This window comes from Ambystoma mexicanum, chromosome 3q (assembly GCF_040938575.1).
Source record: "Ambystoma mexicanum isolate Mex_15411 chromosome 3q, UKY_AmexF1_1, whole genome shotgun sequence".
NCBI lineage: Eukaryota > Metazoa > Chordata > Amphibia > Caudata > Ambystomatidae > Ambystoma > Ambystoma mexicanum.
Window position 1 is genome coordinate 282,584,065 of NC_090926.1, and position 17,908 is coordinate 282,601,972.

General features: G+C 45.2%; 1 long non-coding RNA gene across 1 annotated transcript in view; it reads right to left on the reverse strand.

Annotated features, from left to right (window-relative positions):
• Window positions 1-2,924: 2,924 nt before the first annotated feature.
• LOC138582465 (uncharacterized) overlaps window positions 2,925-17,908 on the reverse strand; it is a 45,967-nt gene continuing 30,983 nt past the window's right edge. The window contains exon 3 of the long non-coding RNA XR_011305028.1: window positions 2,925-3,056. This is a non-coding gene — a long non-coding RNA (uncharacterized lncRNA). The remainder of the gene's footprint in view (window positions 3,057-17,908) is intronic.

The window sequence follows — 17,908 nt, forward strand, 5'->3', positions numbered from 1 at the left end:
CCTCTCCTGTCACCTGCCAGGCCCTCTGCACGGCTCTGGCTTCTCATTAAATCTCTAAAACTCAGGACATCCTGTCCTCTCTCTCTTCCTCTCCCCCTATCCCCCTACTCCCTGCTCTTCCTCTGGCTCTTCTTTGGCCACCTCTCCTCCCTCCTTCGCTGCCTTTCCGCTGTTCTCCCCTGACAAGGTTTCTAGACAAGTCCGATCTATGAAAGTCTCATCAAAACAGGTTCATCCCCGTTCCCCCAAAACCATCAAGGACCACATTGACTCCCTGGCTCCTGCTCTGGCCGACTTCTGCAACCACTCCTTCACCACTGGAGTCTTCCCATCCCCCCTGAAGCACTCCCTTGTGCACCCTCTTCTTAGGAAACCCTCTGCCGGCCCGTCCTGCCCGGCTAACTATCGAACTCATGAGCACAAACATACGGGTGTGAATGCCAGGCACAGGCAGGCACATCACAGCCCGAACTGGGAGCGCAGCAAAGAGGCCCAGTGGCATCCGAAGAACTGGCGTGACAGACAAGGGGCCGGCATAGGTCCAAGATTCCCAAAGAGTGGAAGTGGTGACAAGGCCCAAAGAGGGATGGTCTACAAAGGCATCAGCAGCACCAGCAGTTGGGAGACGTAGGAGAGCACAACCCTTTCGTAGGAGAACACAAACAGCACAAGTGGACCCAACCAAGTCTCCCCCACGAACCACAGCTAACCACACAACAAACCTGAAGAGCCGGGGATCACACTTCCGACAACCTGGATTGAGGTAGATAACCGTTCTGAGGTGGCGAGCAGACAAAGACAAAAGGGAAACAACCCACGCTGGAGGAATACACAAGAACACCGCAGCTGGCAGAAGGGATAAGGAGCAAGGAGAGAACGCCACACAGGAGCGCAAGGATCAGCAGATCCTGGAAGCGTTTGCGGGCCTGAAACTAAAGTGGGAAACTAAACTGGAGTCAGACATGGTTGAACTTAAGGCAGCACTGGAACTCAGAGTCGGCGCAGTCCAGGAGGAAGTCAATCTACTCAGACAAGATGTGAGAGCGCTAGCAGAACGCACAGGTGAACTGGAAAAAGAAGTGACCCCAAACACTGCTGCATGTGCGTCCCATACATCAGAGATCCATATCCTGAAACAACAAGTGAGCAACCTGGAAAATAGAGCGGAGGAAGCGGAAGGACGCACTCGGAAATAACATATGTATTGTGGGACTACCAGAAGGCGCAGAGGGACCTAATCCAATGGACTATGTGGAGACGATGCTGCTGCAAGAAATAGGGGGAGGGGTGCTCACCCAAGGATTTGCGGTGGAAAGAGCGCACAGAGCTTTAAAAAGGAAGCCACCGCCAGGAGCCCCCCCCCCCCCAAGACCAATAATAGCCAAAATCTTGAATTATCGAGATAGGAAGAAGATCCTAGAACACTTCTGGAAAGGTGGTACGATACAGAGGGCTTCTGCGAATATTACAGCGTACCCGGACTACACACTCCTGGTGCAGGGACGACGAATGAACTATGGGTCAGTGAAGAAAAGATTACGAGAGGCGGGATACAAATATATGTTGATGTATCCGGCAAAACTGAAGGTGTATCACAGGAGCAGAGCTCTATTCTTTGATACCCCGGAGGACGCAATGGAGTGGCTGGACGCCCAGAAATGCCTGTCGGAAACAGACAACTAGAAAGAAGATTAACCAAATAAGTAAGACGGCGACTGCAGAAACCGAGGTGCTGTAAAATCAAACATTGGGAATTGAATATAAGCTAGGGCGAGGCCAGCTGTGATAGACTAAAGGTGGGTTAAATAAAAGGATATGACCGAGTATGGCGCAAATTACAAAGTGCAGGAACCTTGATACACTTGCTCTTACACCCACACAGATAGCTTACTTAGGCGGCCAATAGATTGGCAGCCTCCTGCTGGCTTCCTCCTAAAATTGGCAACACCGAGAAAGGACCAAATGCGGGATAACCTGAGATCCAGGGATGGAGCTGGGCAACAGTTGGGTACGGGACGGGTGAGGGGAGTGAGGGAAGTTGGGAGGTGTGCAGTGTATTTAGTTGGGAAGACTGGTGGGTGGGGGGTAGTTGGGGGTTCTATGTTGAAATTAGATAGGGAACGAGCACACAACCACGCCAAACTGTGGAGGGAAGGACAAGGAGGGAGGGAGAAGGGACAGGATATGTATGACAATGGGAGACCTTAGAATAGTAACCTGGAATGTCAGGGGCCTCAACAGCTACCTGAAGAGAAACAAGGTGATGATGTACCTGAGAAAGCAAAAAGTGGATATAGCACTATTGCAAGAAACCCACCTCACTGAAGAGAAACAAGAGGTGGTAAAGAAAAAGTGCAGAGGAGCAACGTACTCGGCATACGCTAGAGGGCTAATAATTTGGGTGGCGCCACAGGTGCACTTCCAGTTGCTACAGGCCATGGAGGAACCGGACGGGAGGATGGTAGTGATCTGAGGGCTGTTACAGAACAGAAAGCTGTGTATTATAAATACCTATGCCCCTAACCAAGACACAGCGGCCTACTTTAAGACACTACATAGCATAATCGGCCCCCACATGGAAGTGCGGTTCTATGGGGTGGGGACTTCAATTACCCGCTGAACCCCAAAATGGACAGGTCAGATACCAAACTGGACAAGCCCACTCCCGCAGTGAAAATGCTACAGGCTCTGCTGAGAGACTTCGGGCTGGAAGATATATGGAGGCAAAAAAAGAGAAAGAAGATTCAACCTAGGAATCCTCCCGTCCCCTGCACACTTTCAAATGTTTGGACAAAAGTCCACTACTTTGGTTAGTAAAGCTGTATGACAATATGTTAAGTACATTTAAATGTAGATGAGTAAAGAACACAATCTTGCAAAAGGATTGTTTTTATAAACAAAGTACATAATTCAAAGAGGTTATTAGTTTACAAAAAAGAAGACAATGTAGCATCATAATTTACATAAAAAAATAGACAAAAATGCACATAGAGTCTGTTGTATTCGGCGACGCTTTCGAGGTAAGGTTCCCCTTCTTCAAATGGCCAACATGGACTCTTTAAAAAGAAGAATGAAAAACACAATGATGTATAATAGTGTACTCAAAATGACATAAAAATGATTCACTTAGTTCATACAGTTTAACATAATCTAAATACCAGTACATTCTGGCAATTTCACCTTCTTATAATGGTAACTCATCTAATGAATTAAAGGTATTTAGCTGAATCAAGGTAAAAGTCATCAATCCAACATCAAATTCAGGTTAAATGGTGGAATTTTATGTGTATCAATCGTCCCACGTTACTGTTGGATCAGTGCATGGGCAGGTTTGGAGGCTAGTATGCTAATATGGAAGAAGTCAATAAATAGTTAATCGACGGAAAAAGTTACAGGCAAAAGATTCTAATCGTGTCTGCAGCCAGACGAGTCCCAAATTAATAATCTAAAGTCTACCTTGTAAAAGTAAAAGTGTAGGACAGAAAAAATACCATATTTACCATAGGAGGTGCATAAAAGAAGTCACGGTCTGTGCCTTCATAAAGTAGAATGTCTAAATCAGACAGTTAGCTCCAGGAAAAAGGATAACAGAATCCAAAAATAGTCTCGGAAATGAATCCATACATCAACTCCAAGCTAAAGAAGTAAGAATGTGGCAGTTAGGAAAATCAATTAACGGATAATAAAAATAGGTTGATGCATAATTCTGTGCTAGAAACCAAGCTAAACAACATCAGAAGAAAGGTGTGGAACGTCCAGGCGGGGAGCCGTGAAGACTTTAAGATGGGGGATCAAAATCAGCATAAGCAGTCGATAAATCACCATAGATTTAAGAAATCAATGCCATCTGGGGGAAAATGAAATAAGAAATCACTGATCGGCAATAGAGCCTCAAGAAATGATAGTAAAAAATAGCTGCAAGGTACAAACATACCCTAATTGGAAGCGCTTAGCGCGCTCCGTGAAGCTGAGAAAGGTGACTTCCCAAGTGTAACATCAACTGTGCCTGTAACTAACGTGATGTAACCGTAGGTCCGTGTCCACAGACCAACTTTTCAGTCTTGATGTATTCAGTCTATACACGTCAATTCCTCACAATAAGGGGATAGAGTCAGTTGAGTGGTTATTGCTGAACAGTCCAAGTCTGAAAGGGAATGCACAATTTGTTTTGGAGTTGTTAAATCTTATTCTCTATAACAGTTACTTTAGTTTTCAGGAAAAATATTATTTACAAACCTCAGGCCCCTCAATGGGCTCATCAATGGCCCCCGTGTATGCAAACACATTTATGTTTCAATTTGAAAGCAAACACGTTCTAGATCACCCCGTATGGTCCTCATATATTCTCACATGGAAAAGATTCATTGATGATATCTTTGGTATCTGGTGTGGCACAAAGGATGACCTATGCTTGTTTTTTGAATACTTGAACTTGATACACCCACATATTAAGTTCACCATAGAAATTGGTGACCCTGCATTACACTTCTTAGATGTTACTCTTAAAATCATTGATAACAGAATTAATACATCGGTTTACCACAAACCAACTGATGCTAACAACTTACTGCACTACTCAAGCTTCCATCCGAGAGCAATGCTACAGAGTCTACCCTATAGTCAGATTCTAAGACTTAAAAGAATGACTTCTGACCCACAAGAACTTGATACGGAATGTGCAGACCTGGTGAGTAAATTTCAGAAGAGAGGGTATACCCCTGAGATCTTAGAAGAAGCTAAAAACAGAGCACGGAGATAACACACACTGATTTACTTAAAACAAAGTTAAGTCCAAAGAAACATCGCTGCTCTTTATATCTAAGTTCTCTAGACAAAGTTTCCAAATTTCCAAAAGTATCAAGAAACATTGGAATATTTTGCATAATGATCCAACTCTGTTAAAACTTTTCACTACAACTCCTATGATGTGTTTTAAAAGGGGAAAGAGCATTAGGGATGAACTGGTTAAAGCAGAAAGGATTCCAACAGATAAACAACAATTCCTATCCTCCAGAAAATTGGGAACTTTCCCATGTCTAGCATGTACACATTGTAACAATGTAATTAAAGGGAACGCTGTAACTCACCCAAGGATGGGCAGAAAAATCAAACAGAGAGATTATTCAACTTGTATGTCCTCAGGTGTAATTTACCTTATAAAATGCCCTTTTGGCAAAGTGTATGTCGGACAAACTAAAAGACAAGTCAAATTAAGATTAACTGAACACAAGTCTAATATAAGGTGTAACAATCAGCATTCACCAGTGGCCCGACATTTCAATTCACAAAAACATTCAGTTGCACAATTGAAGTTCCAGATCCTTGAAGTTGTCAAGCACCCTCCAAGAGGTGGTGACCTACAAGCTTTACTATTACAAAGGGAAGCTTATTGGATCGACACAATGGACTCTCTACACCCATGGGGTCTAAATGAAGATTTCTTGCTAAATTGTTACTTGTAAATCTGGTCATTTGCCAAAAGAGATTTTAACAATGTAAAGGGCCAATTGGATCATACCTAATGGTGAACCTCAGACAAGACTAGCAGTTCACACATTTCTATTGTTCTCTCTTTAATTAATAGCGGAACTAAGAACTTTTTAGAATTGTATGCAGTCCAAGTGAATTATCTGTCTCATATCTTTTTCCTCTGCTCTGAATATTGTTAATAGTATGTAACCTATTGACGGTTAACTTACTCACTCATGAATATGTTTTTTTCCATTATGTATATCACGTGATGAAAGCTCTAATTGAATGTTGATGAATACTTTCCAAAACAATTTGTTTCTTTATGTTGAAAACATTGCTTCTAACTTTGTAAATAATGGCTCACTGATTGTGTATGAATTTTTAGGTATAGCACTGAATCAAATCTAAACAAACCTGCTAGTTTGGACTTTGACGGAATACACACACTTTTTTACCCATCACTGAGCAACTTGATTAGAGAGTCATTTACTCTCCATTCAACTATTTCATACTTCACAGACACAATTGTTCTTGACATTATTCCTTTGGTTTTTATTCATCTTCCCAGAGGATTTTTTGAAACTTTTATTTTCCTTTTGGCCTTATTTGCAATGCGGTCGCACGTTCTAGCCTTCTGCTATCCGTACAATCTTACACAATCTCTACATCTAAACTTCCAACATGGCCGAAATCATGCACCGACATCAGTCCCTCTTTTATTTTTAGTACCCCACTACTATATATTGTTTTGAAAATGGCGCTGGCCGTCTCCATGGCAACCAGCGCGGACGTGGCCAGATAACATAGAGACCCTGGTCGACGCTCTTCCTATCCGAAGGTACGAATTTGCGAACAATTTGATGAATCCTCTTTGGGATCCTGTACAAACTATTAGGCGCCCACTTATCGTCTACATATTCTCTTTAGGTCTATAGACATGGACCTACGGTTACATCACGTCAGTTACAGCCACAGTTAATGTTACACTTGGGATGTCGCCTTTTTCAGCTTCACGGAGCGCACTATGCGCTTGCAATTTGGGTATGTTTGCACCTTCCAGCTATTTTTTACTATCATTTCTTGAGGCTCTATTGCTGATCAGTGATTTGTTATTTCATTTTTCCCCCAGATGGCATTGATTTCTTAAATCTATGGTGATTTATCGACTACTTATGCTGATTTTGATCCCCCCCATCTTAAAGTCTTCACTGCTCCCCGCCTGGACGCTCCACACTTTTCTTCTGATATTGTTTAGGTTGGTTTCTAGCACAGAATTATGCATCAAGCTATTTTTATTATCCGTTAATTGATTTTCCTAACTGGCTCATTCTTACTTCTTCAGCTTGGAGTTGATGTATCGATTCATTTCCAAGACTGTTTTTGGATTCTGTTATCCTTTTTCCTGGAGCTAACTGTCTTATTTAGACATTCTATTTTATGGAGGCACAGACCGTGACTTCTATTATAAACCTCCTATGGTAAATATGGTATTTTTTCTGTCCTACACTTTTACTTTTACAAGGTAGACTTTAGATTATTAATTTGGGACTCGCCGGACAGTAGACACGATTAGAATCGTTCGTCTGTAACTTTTTCCGTCGATTAACTATTTATTGACTTCTTCCATATTAGCATACTAGCCTCCAAACCTGCCCATGCACTGATCCAACAGTAACATGGGACGATTGATACACATGAAATTCCACCATTTACCCTGAATTTGACGTTGGATTGATGACTTTTACCTTGATTCAGCTAAATACCTTTAATTCATTAGATGAGTTACCATTATCAGAAGGTGAAATTGCCAGAATGTACTGGTATTTAGATTATGTTAAACTGTATGAACTAAGTGAATCATTTTTATATCACTTTGAGTACACTATTATAAATCATTGTGTTTTTCATTCTTCTTTTTAAAGAGTCCTTGTTGGCCATTTGAAGAAGAGGAGCCTTACCTCGAAACGCGTCGCCAAATACAACGGACTCTATTTGCATTTTTGTCTATTTTTTTATGTAAATTATGATGCTACATTGTCTTCTTTTTTGTAAACTAATAACCTCTTTGAATTATATACTTTGTTTATAAAAACAATCCTTTTGCAAGATTGTGTTCTTTACTCATCTACATTTGAATGTACTTAACATATTGTCATACAGCTTTACTAACCAAAGTAGTGGACTTTTGAAATTGAAAGTGTGCAGGGGATGGAAGGATTCCTAGGTTGAATCTTCTATCTCTTTTTTTTTGTCTCTTGTAGGGATTTTGTGCCAAGATCCCAGTTCCTCCCCCGCACCTAAAATATTCATAAGTGTTATACTCCACATCACTTAAAAATTCCCTTGACGCATAGGTGTGCACTATTGTCCAAACTCTAGATATATGGAGGCAGCAACACCAGAATGATCAGCATTACTCACATTATGCCGCCCCACACGGCCTGTACACGAGACTGGATTACATATTCGCCACTCCGGAACTTGCTGGAGAAATGACGGGCACAGTGTATAAGGCGAGAATATTATCAGATCACTCCCCTATGGTCCTGGAGTGGCGACATCAGCCCCTTAGAGCCAGGATCCCCACATGGAAGCTTAGAGCAGAGGCTCTGAAGGATACCGCATTCCGAGAGAACTTAAGGGAGGAGAAAATCGGGTACTTTGAGAATAACACAGGAAGTGTGGAGTGAGAGGGAACCCTGTGGGAGGCCTTTAAAGTGATAGTGAGCTGGGCGGCTATATCCAAATCTAGAGGGCTCCAAGGGGGTATAGAGCACGAGCTACAGGAGACAGAAAAGAAGCTAGAAGCAAATATGAAAAGAGGGGGCACCTCACTGGCAGATGCCGAACAGGTGATCCTATTACAACAGGCTTGTAGTGGGCTCTGGGAGAGGCTATGCAACCTGAATTACAAAAAATACATTGAAAGACAACATGCCGGGGGAGACAAACCGGGGAGGCTGCTAGCATGGCTATACAAGAACGAGACGCCAAGGCCAGCGATTAGGGCAATAACGGGAGAAGCGGGCCAAGTCTGGAACACCCAGGAGAGTGTGAAGGAGGGATTCCTTAGATTTTATAAGCGCCTCTATGAAGATGCAGGGGAGTCCGCAGAGCAGGAAACTCAGGAGACGCTAGAAAACATAGGATTACCTAAATTGAATGAGGAAGACAGAGAAAACCTGATGCTCTGATCACAATAGAGGAACTAGAGACAGTGGTAATACACCTGCACACGAGCAAAGCCCCTGGGACAGATGGGCTCCCCAGTGAATTCTATAAAATGTATAGACAAGAAGTGCTCCCCGTGTTACTGGCAATGCTAAACAAGGCCTTCGAGAAAGGGAGACTGCCTGAATCCCTGAAGGAGGCAATGATAATACCACTTCTCAAACCTGACAAGCCAAGCACAGACTGTGGGTCGTACAGACCCCTTCCCATGCTAAACCAGGATAGTCAAATACTTACTGCCGAACTGGCGAATAGACTGAAGAGGGTAATAAACAAGCTTATACACCCCGACCAAACCGGATATGTCTCAGGCAGAAGTATATCCAATAACCACAGGAGGCTCCACCACATTATAGAACAGGCGAAGGACGACCCAAGAGAAATAGCAATAGTCTCGCTGGATGCGGTAAAGGCCTTTGACTCTGTAAGGTGGACATGGCTGATGGCCATCATGAAAGAATACGGGATGGGTCCAGGGTACCTGGGGTGGGTGAAAATGACGTACAGCTCCCGACAGCTAGGGTAAAAACGGGAGCGATCATTTGAGACAAATGGCAACTGAGCAGAGGCACGAGACAGGGATGCCAATGGTCTCCAATGTTGTACATCCTTGCGTTAGAACCATTAGCGATCAGTCTAAGACAGCAGTACCAAGAAATAGGGGTCTACACTAAGGGGGGACCGCACTTGATATCATTGTATGCGGACAACGTGCTGCTGTACCTGCGTTACCCAGAGGAAAACTTACAATACATCTTGGAGGTGATGGAGGGCTACGCGACTCTGTCGGGCATAGCAGTGAACCCCCAAAAATCGTGAATGTTCCCCATTGGGAAGGTACATGGGAGTCCCACGAGAGAACTTGCCTATTTTGCAGATAGCCTGAGGGACCACGACATTCAGATACCTGGGGATAAACATATACAACATGATTGAAGATGAGCATAAATATAATACAGAGAGAGCAGTGGAAGGAATCAATAAGAGCATGGGGTTCTGGACAAAACCCCCCTGGCCATGGTGGGAAGGGCGGCTTTGCTGAAGATGGTGGTCCTACCCAGGCTACTACACTTCTTCGTAAACATCCCATACATGCTGCCCAGACGTTTTTTTAGCAAACTCAAGAGTTTATGCAGAGGTTTTTTGTGGCACAATTCTAGAAACAGAGTGCCCCTATGGAAGTTACAGAACACATATGACAGAGAGGGCATAAACCTGCCGAACTGAAATATACCACCTGGCAGCGCAGCTACAATATGTTGCTAGGTGGCTGTCGGAAGATGAGACAGCAGAATCTAGATTGCTGAAGGGTGAATGTGGCCCCTATTTCCTAAAAGAAATGATATGGCTACCCAAACCAGGGATGCAGGGGCGATCGAGACTGCTGGAACTGGGGTGGAAGACATGGCACAAAGCATGCCAAGTAATGGAAAACCCGACCCCAAGCTCTCCGCAGGCACCACTCGTGGCGCTACGCGCGGTGGATGAGCAACTGCGGAAAGTGATCCGCAAACAATTGGAACCAGTAGCCTAGCAACCCTGGGAGATATATTGCAAGAAGGGAAGGCATTGGACTTCCAAACGATAGTAGACGAGAAAGGGGTACATGTGGGGCAATATATCACATATATTAGAATAATCAGACGGGTGAAAGAAACGTGGTCCGAAATAACGTTAGCAGAACAACCTGATACTGCCATAGAAACGATGTATGATATCTCAGAGGGAGGGCATGAAACATCCCGGATTTATGAACTGGTTATGTCAAGAGTGGGTAAGGAGCTGCTCCAACTGAGACGTGATTGGGAGGAGGAGGCGGATGAACCTATGCTAGACGGGAAGTGGGAAAGAGCTCAGAGATACCACAAAAAGGTGTCTAGGAATGCCAGGCTGCAGCAGATACAGCTGTACGTCACTCATAGGGCATACATGACCCCCAAAAAGGTTGCCAGATTTGGAAGTAAAGAAGAACAAAAATGTCCCAAGTGCGGGGAGGTGGATGCCGGGATGATCCATATGTTCTGGGCATGCCCGGAGGTGGGAAACTTCTGGGAGGAAGTTAAGCTTCGACTATTGGAAAAGGGGATCACGCTAGATGTGGAATCTATATGAGCATGCATGATAGGGGGTTTTACCAGACCACGCAACTTAAAACATGTATCTAAACTCAAGGACCTGGCTATATCCCGGCCAAAAGGAGAATAGCCATGAGCTGGAAAGCAGCCCACAGACCCAGATTAGAAGTATGGTGGAATGACCTCCTGAAATGGGCAGAAGCTGAGACAGTAGTATGGTACGAAACAGCCAGCAGAGGGGAGGATGGCAAAGTGGGACCTCTGATAGCATGGAGACAACTGGTAGCCACATTGTCGAGATCCTCCCATGCCAATTTTAGTGAACATGACACGTCCGAGAACGATGAAGGGGATTAACCCCAGAAGGAGTGCAAGCTGATGAACCGAGGTGGAGGCTCGAGTTGGAATGGGGGGTAGGGCGGAAGACAGTAATAAATACATGCAAATGTACACTGAAGAAGCTTAAAACCGAATATGTCAGGCGTGATGGTTATGTTTTGTTTGTTAAAAATCAATAACATTATTTAAAGAAAAATAATAAATATTGCCCAATCTCCATCACTCACTTCCTGGGCAAACTCCTAGATAAACTGGCCATCTCCCAGCTTAATCTCCACACTGAATCCTTTGGTTGTCTTCATGACCACCAGTCTGGCTTCAGAGCTGCCAGAAGCATGGAAACTGCTCTCCTGAACAATCCGTGAAGACCTGCGCCTGTTCTCCAACCTTGATTCCAACAACCCCTGTGCCTTCATCTTACTTGATCTCTCTTCTGCCTTTGACACGGTCAACCATGCCATCCTGCTCAGCCGTCTCCGTGATAATCTGGGTATCACCGGTCAGGCCTTGGTGTGGCTGACTTCTTTCCTCTCTGATCGACCCTCCCAGGTCTAACTTGGGTCCTTCCTCTCCTCTATCTCTACCTATTGTATCCCCTGTTAGGAAAGATTTCCATTTCATGTGTGATTTTCCCTCCAGTTGTGTACCCCCCGAATTTCTGCTTTGTTTAAACACAGTACTCTGACTTTACCAGAGGAGCACAGCCTTCTGCTGTACTCCCCTGGGCTTTTCGCTCACTTTGTTATGGGGAAACTGACATGCCCTTAAAGACAGTCAGTACTGGGAGACTTTGTTTCCCTTAGTCCTTGTCAATGTTGCAACATTTCTGCAACATGTTGCAAGTGCACAATGTACCTTACAGTACAGTGCACTTGGGTCTTCTTGTCATTTCTAAAGGCCCTAGATACTCTTGAAGGATTTTTTAGGAGAAGTGCATATGTGCCTTGGACGGAGCTGGTGGCAGCTTATCTTTTCATGTATTTTTAACCCTTTGCTGCCAGGTAAACCGCCGTTACTGCGTTTGGCACAAATAGTTGGCCTGGCTCCAAAATGGCCATGCCTGAGGTTCTTTGTCCTGTCCTTTGGCCATCTTGCCCCTTCACCTTTGCCAGGTTGAGCCAAACCGGGTCAGTCCTTATTTGGGCATGCATTCTCCTGTGAAACGCCAAGCTTTCGCGGGCTTCTGCATCCCTTGTTTGTGTGCTTCCAGGATGTGGCTGGACTGTCTGGTTCCAATTCACGTCCTGGGTGCCAGAGAGTCTGGTGTGCTGTGAATGCCTGGGACCACCGTGGTCCATAATTGGTCCACATATGGTATGCCTGTATGTGGGCAGATCTCCCATTGTGTCCTCTTCATTTTGGTGCAAAGGAGATTTTGGATAAGAGAAGTCTCCACCCATACCATGTTGATCTCTGGAGTTCTCACTGAACGAAGGATAGGATCCAAGTACCCTGAAACTAAGAAGCCTAGTCGAGGAACCGCTGGTGACCCGCTGGAAGGTTTGGCACCCTGAGCCCGCTGTCGACCCGCTGGACCCCTCTGAACCTGGTCTTCCTAGAAGGTCTGCGAAGACGCGTCGACCCATTGGAATAGTGGGACCAACTTTTCTTGGCACCTTCAACAAACCCTGCAAGTAAGCCTTCTCAGGAAGTGTCCCTGGACCAACCAGTGGGCTGACCGGCTTGCACAGTACCTTTGCTCTGATACCGCCACCGTTTCGAGGAGGCCCTTGAAACTTGGTACATCGCAAGCGCCGTGTTCACAACACTCTCACACCGAACGTCATACACTTGGCGTTCCCAGGTCTGGAGTAAAGAGAGAGCGCTTGAACCGGAGAACACCCGGTTACCGTGTCGCCCAGCTGTGGTGACAAACTTTGCAAACTCATTGCAGCTATGCCCCTCTGTGCCCTGAAGCCTGCTACTGCGGAACCTGCCTGATCCATCCACCAGGAATGGAGAAATCGCCACTGTCCCGTTTGGGAATCAATGCTGTAACTTTGTCGCTGAAAGCTGCAGAGATTGCTGCATTTAAACCTACAACCGAAGTGGACACGACTGTTGAAGTTTGGTCTGGAGTGTGCCAGGGGTCGGTGAGTAATTGCAACCTTAATGGGTGGCCCCTAGGGCATCTATCCATTTTTATGCATGAGTGGCCCCTGAGGGCCCCTCTCCTTTCTACTGCTAGTGCAAACTAGCGAACTATTCCCAACTCTTGGAACCTGCTCTGCCCGCAAGGGGAGACCCTCCTTGAATAGTGGTAACCTATTCTGCATCACCTCACCTGCCTTCCTGAGCTGCTATAGCCCCTACAATAGACCGTTTCGCCCATCTGCACTACCGTGTGCATCAGCTTCGCAAGTACATTTAAGCACTAGGCTCCCCTCATCTTAGGGATTGGACTGCCTTTCAGTTAGGATTGTGTTTGATGCAGAAGGGCCTAAGGTCTATTTGCACTACCTGCTTCCTTCCGTGTTTAGGTTGTGCACCCATTTCGTGCATTAACCCTTTAGACCTCATTGTTCTTGTATATATGTATATTGATAGGATTGTGTTGGCTTAGAAGTATTACTGTGATTTTATTTGTGTGTTGAATCTCAAAGGCCTTGAAATAAATGTATTTGTATTTTTTATATATCTACACCTGACAGGGAGTGATTTGTAAGTGTCCTTTACTCTGTGTGCTCATTGAGGTCTTTCAGTCACCCTCATCCCTCCTGAGACCTAGTCTTGACCGCCGCCAATGCTACCTTGATTGGTCTGACTTGTCCAGAAGGTTACCCTGTTCCAAGAAACTAGGCTGGCCTTCTGAACCTCTGGCCACCAGGTCAGAGTTCAGAAATCTGTCTCAACATCCCCCAGGGTTCTAACCTCTCTCCCTGGCTGTTCAACCAATACCTGGCACTTCTTGCCCACCGCATTGCCGCTCTCTGCCCCAACATTCAGTGCTATGCGGATGACACTCGGCTCATTTTCAGGCTACCTTCAGCCACCTCTTCTCCGTCTCTCATCTCTGATTGTCTGTCTGCTATCCAGGAGTGGTGTGCCGCCAATGATCTCTGCTTTATGCCAGTAAGACTGAGATTCTCCTCATCGGCACACCTGCTCCCTCCTTTCCTGTCACTCTCTGGCCGGCCTCTCTTGCCCCTCTTCCTGCTCCCACCTGCGAGGCTAAAAACCTTGGGGTCCTCTTTGACTCCACACTCCCCTTCTCTCCTCACATCTCTGACGTCCCTAAGAAGTCACAATACCAGCTGCACCTCCTCAGAGATATTCTTCCTTTCCTCTCCTTCCCCCAGAAGCTCACTGTCTCCAGAGCTCTGGTTCTCTCTAGGCTGGACTATTGCAACAGCCTCTTTCAAAATCTGCCGGCCTCAACTCTCCGCCCTCTGAAACTCATCCAGAACAGGACTGCAAGACTTGTCCTTAGCCTCAAGCCCAGAGATCCTATCTCTCCAGGACTGAAATCTCTGCACAGGCTCCCAGTGGCTGTGAGGATTAAGTCGAAAACCCTTTGCATTGTCCACAAGGCCTTCTGGGGCTTGGGGCCTCAATACCTTCAACTCTCTCTTCCTAAATATCATCCTTCTTGAGCTCTTCGCTCATCCACCTCCAACTCCCTCAGGGTCAGTCGCTTCTCCAAGCTACGAGTTGGTGGTAGATCTCTTTCTTCGGCTGGGGCCTCCCTCGGGAGCAGCCTCCCTGAAACTTGAGGAGAACCATCTCTGGTTCCGGAAGCACCTCAAAACCTTCCTCTTTGCTTCTGCTTTCTCTCCACCTCTCCCCTGCTGAATTCCTGGCTGAAACTGTACTTGTTACCTGGCCACCCTGTGATCTTGCGCCCAGGTCCCCTCCCCAGCCAGTTACACACCTGCACTGCCTCTCTGGCAATCCCTGCACTTGGGACTGTTTTCTGTACACCTACAGCCCCCCCACCAGCACTTGACACCTGATGTCTGCACTTGCACTTGCCACCAGCTGGCCCTACCTCTCGTATTGTTTTTATTTATTCTATTATCCCATGTACTGCACTGTCGCCACCCCCCCCCACTCTTCCCCTTTCCCCTTCACCTGCTTGCGCGATCTGAATGACACTTGGCCTAGTAGGATCTGTGTCTTCCCTCTGTTCCCCGTCCCTTTCCACGTTGCGCCTTGAAACACTTGTGTATAAGCGCATTATAAATGCCACATCATATCTTTCATCCAACACCCTTTCATTCTTTGTCTCTCCTCTATTTTTTAGTATCTCAAAGGGATGCAACAGATCGTCATCGATACATTTCTTATAGAGATCAAGCGTTTTCCATTTAATCATGGACTTTAAGGATTGTAGTCCCAATTCATATCTGATCTGAGCTATGGAGAGCGCTTTCGGTAGATGAAGACATTTTTTCCAAAACTGTCCTTAGAGCACATCCCAATACTCTGTTGGGATCATCGGGCAGTTTCCGCTCTATATATCAGAATTGGTACAACCTTTTGTTTGTAGAAATTCACTACCGGTTTCAGTGTGAATTTCCCAAATTTTCTGAGAATGCAGCCTGATTGGATAGACGGTGGCATTTGGATCTGATCCCATCAGTCCAAATCTTTTCTTTGGCACTACAATTGAAATGTGCACCCAAATATACAATTGAGTCTTCTATCTCAACAGTTTCTTTGTCGATCGTCCAAGAAAAGTCAGCCGTCTTCTTACCATATCTATAAGCTAAGATCATTATTTTTGATTTCTTAATGTTTATTCTCAGATTATTCTCTTTTACATAAAGGTTTAGTTGGAACAATTGCCTTTGAGGACCAACGGGTGTTAAGTCCGTCATGACCAGGTTATCTGCGTAAAGTATCTGTGGGATGACTTGGTTGTATATCTTTGGCGGGAAGACTCTAACATCTGATTGAGTTGTCTCCAAGTCAGATAAGCACAAGACAAGGTAGCAGCTAGAGGAAACCCCTGCTTTACTACTCTGCTTGTCTTAATTGCTTGGGTCATTAACTCCCCTCTCGACATTCTGACTTGAATTGTAGTTTTTGAATAGAGTGCTGTTATTTCTTCTAAAAGATCGGCAGGGCACTCCTATTTTCTTAATTTTGCCCAGAGTTTTTCTCTATTGATGGTATTGAGTGCTTGTGCAAAATCAATGAATGCTAAATAAAGTTTTTGCTCAGTTCTTATAGCCTTCAATTTTAAGATGTTGAGCAGCAATGGGTTCAGGTTTATACACGTATCAAGAGGATCGTTGCAAATATTTTGCCAAGTAAATTGAGAATGGCAATGGGTCTGTAATTTTTGCAGTCTTCCCTTTCTTCCTAGAGGGCGAGATCTTACGAAGTCGAATGACTTGGTTCAATAACATGAAGCAGAAATCCACCCATTCTTCTGGATTTTGCTTAATTACGAAGTTGTTTAGGCCATCAGGACCAGCTGCCCTAGATGGATTTAGCTTCCTGATTAAATTGACTATGTTGTCTCTATCGAAGAAGATTGACCAAGTGCACAAGATCTTACTTCCATGGATTTTAGTTTCCTGCAGTATTTTCGCCAAAAGTACCATGAAGTGTTTCACCCAAGTTGCTTCTTTAACCGCAGGTACTGAAGTCATTAGTTGGTGCATTGCCTGTTTGCCAAAAGGGAGGATACATTTGTGTTGATTTTTTTTAACATCTTTTGGAAGGATTTTTATTCGATTGCCTCCCTGATTTATTGACAATGGGCCTCATTATGAGTTTGGAGGCAGCCATGGTGCTATTAGCACCATGGCTGCCTCCAAACCGGGCTCCATTACCGGGTTCCTGTAATGGGTACTTGCCGGGTCATTCCGACATAGGAGGACCCGGTAAGTCCTCCTTGCAGGAACCATTCCCCATTCCCATTTGAGCCCCCATACGGCTCAATGGGGAGGGGGATTACAACGGGCACATTACAAGTGTCCCGTTGTTACCTCCCTCTTCCCATCGCGGGACCCGGAAAAGACGTGTGGTTTTACCAGACGTCTGATCCTGGTCCCACAAAGGGAAGCTCGTAATCAGCCCTGACGGAATGAAGGGGGCCGGTCCCATATCAGCCCCCTTCATTCCGTCATCGCCAGGGTCGTAATGAGGCCCAATGTCTTGAATCTCTGGTGATAGCTGCTTGATCTCAGATCATTTAAGGTTAGTTTCATGAGATAATGGTCACAATGTTTCATTGGGATAATACTCAAAGTGTCTATCCATTTTTGTAAATCGCTTGACGCAAAGTAATAATCCAAGCTTGCCGTTGAAGAGCCTCGTCACCATGTCATGCCGCCAGGTATATCACTGCATATCTGGCCGTAGACCATAGACACATCTCGTTTGTATAGTTCTATCATTAACCGCTCCGTCTTTTCTGACAGGGTGGAGCGTGGAAGAATTAGACCGCTGACTGGCTGCCTCGACTTGGCAGTTTCTGTTATATTGTTTGAATCTTGACCGGTTCAATAGCTCCAAAATAGAAGCCATTAGCATTGTGTTCTCGGCTTCTTCTCCTCTGGCTAGGTCATATAGTCTTGATTGCCACCGAGCTGTTAATTCAGCTTCCTTATCCAAACGGGCTTGTACAAGATTCGTGAAGGTCTCAGAAGTGTCGTTGTAAAGAGGGATGCTTGGTCGCGTATGGATTTCTTTAGGCATTCATAATGTTTTATTAGTGGGTTTAAGCCCACTCCCAAGGATGCAGCAATCATATTTTGCAGTTGCAGTTGCATGAGATCTTTAAAGTTTATTTGAGACCTTGTAGTAGCCAACGGCGTGTGTCAGTGCGGCGCGAGGGG